The sequence below is a fragment of the Micropterus salmoides genome, unplaced genomic scaffold (assembly GCF_014851395.1).
Source record: "Micropterus salmoides isolate LMB-PRFRI ecotype aquatic unplaced genomic scaffold, ASM1485139v1 Ms_hic_scaffold_16, whole genome shotgun sequence".
NCBI lineage: Eukaryota > Metazoa > Chordata > Actinopteri > Centrarchiformes > Centrarchidae > Micropterus > Micropterus salmoides.
The window spans coordinates 20,730,490-20,738,011 of NW_024040707.1; positions in this window are offsets into that span (position 1 = coordinate 20,730,490).

Genomic DNA, 7,522 nt, shown 5'->3' on the forward strand with positions numbered 1-7,522 from the left:
ACGTGGAGGAGGCTGTAGGAGCAGCAACCCAGCAGCAGGACCGCTACCTCCGCCTTTGTGCATGGAGGAGCAGGAGGAGCACTGCCAGAGCCCTGCAAAATGACCTCCAGCAGGCCACAAATATGCATGTGTCTGCTCAAACGGTCAGAAACAGGCTCCATGAAGGTGGTATGAGGGCCCGACGTCCACAGGTGGATATTGTGCTTACAGCCCAACAACGTGCAGGACGTTTGGCATTTGCCAGAGAACACCAAGATTGGCAAAAGCAGGTTTACACTGAGCACATGTAACAGACGTGAGTCTGGAGACGCCGTGAAGAACGTTCTGCTGCCTGCAACATCCTCCAGCATGACCGGTTTGGCGGTGGGTCAGTAATGGGGGGCCGCACAGCCCTCCATGTGCTCGCCAGAGGTAGCCTGACTGCCATTAGGTACCGTGATGAGATCCTCAGACCCCTTGTGCGACCATATGCTGGTGCGGTTGGCCCTGGGTTCCTGCTAATGCAAGACAATGCTAGACCTCATGTGGCTGGAGTGTGTCAGCAGTTCCTGCAAGAGGAGGGCATTGATGCTATGGACTGGCCCGTTCCCCAGAACTGAATCCAATTGAGCACATTTGGGACATCATGTCCATCCACCAACGCCACGTTGCACCACAGACTGTCCAGGATTAGCAGATGCTTTAGTCCAGGTCTGGGAGGAGATTCCTCAGGAGACCCTCCGCCACCTCATCAGGAGCATGCCCAGGCGTTGTAGGGAGGTCATAAGGCACGTGGAGGCCACACACACTACTGAGCCTCATTTTGACTTGTTTTAAGGACATTACATCAAAGTTGGATCGGCCTGTAGTGTGGTTTTCCACTTTGATTTTGAGTGTGACTCCAAATCCAGACCTCCATGGGTTGATAAATTTGATTTGATTGATAATTTTTGTGTGATTTTGTTGTCAGCACATTAAACTATGTAAAGAAAGGAGTATTTAATGAGATTATTTCATTCATTCAGATCTAGGATGTGTTATTTTAGTGTTCCCTTTATTTTTTTGAGCAGTGTATATATATATACACACATACATATATATACGTATGTACATATATATATACATATACACTCATGATTTTGAATTATAATCAGATGAATTCTCCAGTTATGATAATATACCTAACACCTGCAATACCTGCAATTTATGTAGCCAAATTACAGATTGGGCCTATCGAATTGACAGTAATTACTGGATCTTTGTGTTATTGGGAATTCATATTTATTGCACTAATGTGTAATGTTCTACGGCTTAATGGCAACGCTAGGTTTTTGAGAGACATTTTATAATCACCAGTTTAACCATGACCTTTTTGCACCATAAGTACAATGTTTAGATTAGTTTTACGTACATTTTGGGTTTATTCACTCCATTATAAATTTACAGCTTGCATATTACTTCTGAGATGTGTAATGTACTTGGTTAAGGTAATCAATTACATTTAAAGAGATTACATTTTTAATGTGTGTGTATGTGCACGCTCGTCTCAGTTTGACATTAATATGAACCTAGGTCTTAGGGGAATGCAGTATATTTATGACACTTGTGGAAAGCATCAAAATGTGTTAGTCAATATTTATGTATATCTTTAGTTTGGCAATGTATGTTGCCATATTCAGCTGAGGTCATAGCTAGGCCAAAACCTTGATATATGTAACAGTTTTGGATCACTTTTCTTCTTTTGAGTTTTCATTGCTGTCATCATCAGAAATTTCCCTCCTACTATGTGGTGTTTTGATAAGGCAAATGTGGTTGAAGGGAGCAAATATTTAAGGTATCTGCAAATGTGATGCACATCTGTCAAACAGCCCAAGGGTGAAAACCAGCACATAACAAGGCAACAAATGCTGATCCGGGACTTCTCTGCGGCAAAGTAAAATATGGCTCAAGTTTTCATTAAGGTGCTATTGATTAGCTTTTCCTGGCAATGAATTATGGACAACATTAAATAAAAGGGAAAATATTTTTATGACTTTGCTTAGGCCATGCCAGATTCCCCCTTTGCCTCCTGTATGCTCGCCCTGACAGGCATTTTGTTTTCTCTTGAATTCTTGTGGCTTTTGTGAGACCTAGACTAAGTAAAAAAAAAAATTCACTTTGATTACCATTCCCATTTTAGATATGTGTAAAACAATTAGGAATACACTGCAATAAGGGTTTAAAAAATTCAAGAATGTATCTTTCTAAATCTTAACCTTTGAAAGAATAATTAAGATTTTCAGAAACTTCCCCCTGTAATGACCAGTTTTAAAATGCCAAAATGTCCATAGAAACTTCTCAAACCCATCTTGCAGCTTAATCCAGGTTGCTGCTCTCCTTTTGTATGCTCAGTGTTGGGATCTGTTAGGGGCAGATTTGTCATTAGCAAATATCAAAGATATTTAGAAATAGTGATAAAGTTATTAATATTACAAATATTATTAATTAAGATTAATAAATACGGGGCACTACCAAATAAGACACACAGAAGAGCTGTGCGGTATATCGGTATAATGAGGTATACCGATATAATTTCAAACAAGATATAAAATTAGACAATACAGTTTGTTTGATATAGTTTGATGTTGAGTTAATTAATATGTTTCCGTAAAGTCCTGCCAGCGTTTGCCCGTCTCTCTCCCTCACTGTGCAGCCCCGCCCCTCCCTCCGCATCTGCATGCAGCCGTCTACTAACAAACTCTCAACAACATGGAGGGAGAGAGAGTGCTGAAGCTTGTAAAAAGAAAAAAAACAACGGTTCAGTCAGTGTTTCCCAAACATTCACTTTATGTCTGCGGGCCGCTCAGGTTAGGCGACACATTGTAGCATTTAGTATTTAAACACAGAGTGATTACGTTACAAGTAGCAACACGGTGGATATTTGACAAGAACGGACCAGGTAAAGTGACAGTGAACACACCAGTCAGATGTCATTCGTTAGCTACTACGTTGGTTTTGTTTTGATAGGCTACGTCGTCAACATGCCTCCTAAACATGCGGCGCCACTGCGGGTGGAAGAAAGTCGGCGACTTTATACAATGTAGCCTACTTCTGATGGAAAATGCCACCGGATCAGACATACAGGGAGAGACGGAAAGAAGCGGGGCACACTGACGTGTTTGCAGCAGACAATGATAGGTCTGTGAGTGTGAAGAGAACTGAAGGAGGCAGATTCAAGTGAGTGACACTTAAAATCAAGTATAATAAAAATGGTGAAATAAGATACAAGCCAAGTTACTACAAATAGTAAAAACATGACAGCTAAATCAGACACCCCCCCCCCAGCCTACTAAGCAGAAAATATTGATATATATTTTATACCGTAATTCTGCCTAACATTACCGGGATATGACTTTTTGGTCCATATCGCCCAGCCCTTAGACGCAGAATATGCTATAAAAGATCCTGGTTGCCACGACTAGATACAGTGTAACCACCACTTAACCCACAGTATTCGCAAAAGCTCATTCAGCGGCCCGTGGTACTGAACTTTGGTCTTGATAAAGTGTAGTTATTGGATCTGCATGCATTGGCAGGAACTAACACAAGCGAAAATCTGAAAAAAACTTCTTATTACAATGGTAAAACACAATAATTACCAGTTTATCACAAAGGAACTAGCAGCAAATTTATGTTTGGTCTTGATAAAGTGCCGTTATTGGCTTCACACACAGTGTCAGGAATGACAAAAGTAACGTGAGGTCCCAACATATGTATACTGCAGACAGTCGATTCTTAGATGCATCATGAGTTGAACGTGGACGATTCTGAATCGATTCACAAATGTCAAAATCGATTTTCTAAATGTGAACTGATAACGTAATGTTGACTCTGCTGAATGAATGAACGCCGCTATCAAATTTTAACAGGTTAGTAAAGCAACTTTGAGATGCTAACTACTGTTAAGATAATGAGAAGACGTTTGTTTTGGATTTTAATAAAATGCTTGGTAATGATTCAGAAATGTCTGTATAGAAAAAGATATATAGATAATCGTTTTATAATTGCATTGCAGCCCTCTGAATCATAATTGAATCGTGAGGTGCTAGTATGAAGCATAAGTCTATTTTGATTACCTTAAAAATAAATTCCTTGTATGATTACTTTCAATATAAAGTCCGAGGTAATTGGACTGGTTTTCAATTTTTGGTGTTAGTTCTGATAAAGCCACTTGAATGAGCGAAAAAACAAGTCAAAAACTTGTCCATTGATTTAGTGCTTATAGGTATCTCAAAGACTGAGAATCTTTATAGTCTTTTATTACAAATTTGTGCTGCTGTTACCTGAGTCTTCATCTTACTGTACAACTTCATAAATGTTGCTGCACCCCCATTCTGTGGCCCCAGCTATCTTATAAACAGCTTCTGCTTCTCTCCAGTGCTGAGGCACTGCCTCTGGTGGCCAAGAAGAATGGAATAGAACCCGAGTTCCATTTGTAAATTTTGTTTCACGTCACTTTTTTTCCCATGTATTTCTGTATACGTCATCTGCCATTTATATTGGAGTTGGGCAGAGGGGGTGTTTCTCTTTGAGGGAGTAAATGGGCATACAGCAGCATTCATATTCCCTCAGCGTACACAAGTTTCAACTTTACTGTGTCACTGGAATGTACTGACTGTGTTGAACATTTTTATTAGAATAATTACATCACTCTACAGTAAATAATAGTTCAACCTGTCTGTCCTGTTTTGTGTTCTGAAACACATTTTGTCTGTTTCCTTAACTAGGAGAAGTTGCAAGGCCAGTTCTCTGAACTGAAAACATCTTTTTGTCTTCTGTCATGTTTTATCCTATCTAAGTTGTGACAGTGTAGTGATGGCTAATCTATTGAGTGGCAATTTTTTGGACAAATAATATTTCCATTGTTGTGAATATACACTCACTGGCCATTTAATCAGGTACACCTGTTCAATTGCTTGTTAACAGATAGCTAATCAACCAATCACATGGCATCAACTCAATGCATTTAGGAACGTAGATGTGGTCAGGACAACTTGCTGAGGTTCAAACTGAGCATCAGAATAGGGAAGAAAGGGGATTTAAGTGACTTTAAACATGGCATGGTTGTTCATGCCTGATGGGCTGGTCAAAGTATTTCAGAAACTGCTGATCTACTGGGTTTTCACGCACAAACATCTCCTAGAGTTTACAGAGAATAGTCTGAAAGAGAGAAAATATCCAGTAAGCAGCAGTTGTGTGTTCAATAGTGCTTGGTTGATGTCAGAGGAGAATGGGCAGACTGGTTTGAAATGACAAAGGCAAAAGTAACTTTGAACCTTGAAGCAGATGGGCTACAGCAGCAGAAGACAACACCAGGTGCCACTCCAGTCAGCTAAGAACAGGAAACTGAGGATACAATTCACACAGGCTCACCAAAATTGGACAAAAGATTGGAAAAACATTGCCAAGTCTGATGAGTCTCGATTTGAGCTGCGACATTCAGATGGTAGGGTCAGAATTTGGCGTAAGCATGGGTCCATCCACAGTGCACTCATCTTCTGATGGCTACTTCCAGCAGGATAGTGCACCATGTCACTGTTACGTTCCTCCAGATGGTAAGTCCAGGGGGAAGAGGAGCAACAATAATTTAAATAAAAACCAGGGCAAAAGGGGACAGGAAGTCAGGATTGTGTACAAACTAAAGTATATTTATTCGATACTGACAAAGGAAAACTAACTCAAAACTACTCAAAAGGAGAGTGCGAGCCAACAAGGTAAGACAACAGTAAGCACAGGGTAAGTAGCTGAGGGAGCAATGTCTAACACTAAATAAACTCACTAAAGTTCTCTCTCCACTGAGGAGGTAACCAGACACTGTTCTGGACTCACAGACGCTCTAGGCTGGTGTTCAACCCACTGGGTGCATGGGCTGCCCCTGTCCGCAGGGCTGACAGGTGGTGATCTGCCGTGTGGTGCAACAGGTAGAAAGGGAAAACAGACCATGCGGTGAAAATAAACCAAGCCTTCTTATCCTCCAGCACTGAGTGGTGATCAGGTACACCTGCTGCCATTCACTCATGCAGCCGAGGCATTGGGGGGGAAGGGCCACTACCTGAGAGTGTGAGAGAAGGAAGACACATCCCAACCCAAACACATGACCCTTAGGGTCGTAACAGTCACAAAGCTCAAATCATCTCAAACTGCTTTCTTGAAAATGACAATGAGTTCTCTGTACTCCACTGGCCTCCACAGTCACCAGATCTCCAATAGAGCACCTTTGGGAAGTGGTGGAACGGGAGATTCGTATCATGGATGTGCTGCCGAAAAATCTGCAGCAACTGCGTGATGCTATCATGTCAATATGGACCAAAGTCTCTGAGGATTCTTTCTAGCACCTTGATGAAAGTATGCCACGAAGAATTAAGGCAGTTCTACTAAGCCACAATCTTCTCCATGAGTGAGAAAAACACAAAGCTCGCAATTTGTAATAACAATCATCCTCCACACGTGGCTCACCTGCTGTTGTTAAAAACGGAATCGCAGATGAAAAAATCTTGTTTTTTGAGGACTTTATAAAACATAGTGCTGACAAATAAAGTCTACACAGCAGACGGAGACATGGAGAGAGAAGATAGAAGAGAGACAGGTGGAGCTGTGTGACTGTGTGTGTCTGAAGGGAAAAGAAAGGTGAACAGATTAAAGTAGTTTGTGAGTAAACACTAAAATGAGGTGGATATAGTTAGAATTAAAATGGTGAGATACGAAATAACCTACTAAAAATAGGGTAATATATTCTTTCAAATATTTTCAAATAAAATATGCAAAAATACCCCCCGTACCATCGCAGTTAGACTGTCATTCTGTGGGAAAAATTGAGCCGTGTTATAATGCAATTTATTTTCAGTTGTATTGTATATGTACAAAAAAACTATGTCCTGGAGCCCAGCCTGGAACACTCTTTTTGAAAGGAACAAATTTTGAAATTTGTTTGAATGAGAGTGAGAGCAGGTCCTGTTACCTGGTGCAGTTTTGAAGACAATGTTAAGTTATTTAATAGTCAGTGTTTTATTATGATCATACAACTGGATGGACCCCAGGAAGAATAGAAAATTCTTGTACTCGTGCAAATGGTAATCTGAAATTGGCCAAAATCCGAATCAGCAGATCAGACAATAATAAAAATTGGAAGTCAGAATCAGCTTAGAAAAATCGTTGCATCTAACTAAGTAAAGTAGGGTAATTTTTTAGAGGCATGTCTCAGAATGAACATACCATGCATACTGCATGCTTGGTTTCAGAAGACACATGAAAGTATGTCCCTGGCATTTGCAACATCTAAAAAAATACAATGTGTTTTTAGAGAAATGCAGCCACACCTACACATCATTACTGCACATGTTTTATGAGCTTTTATGCACAGTATGTTCTCTTACTATTGTTGCATACGGAGAGATGGATGTCAAAAATACCATCAAAAGCATAACACTGTTTCTTTTGTAAAGTGCTTAAACTAGTTCCTCAAGGGGAATAAACATGAAATAGGTATGAACTGAGTAGATTTCTT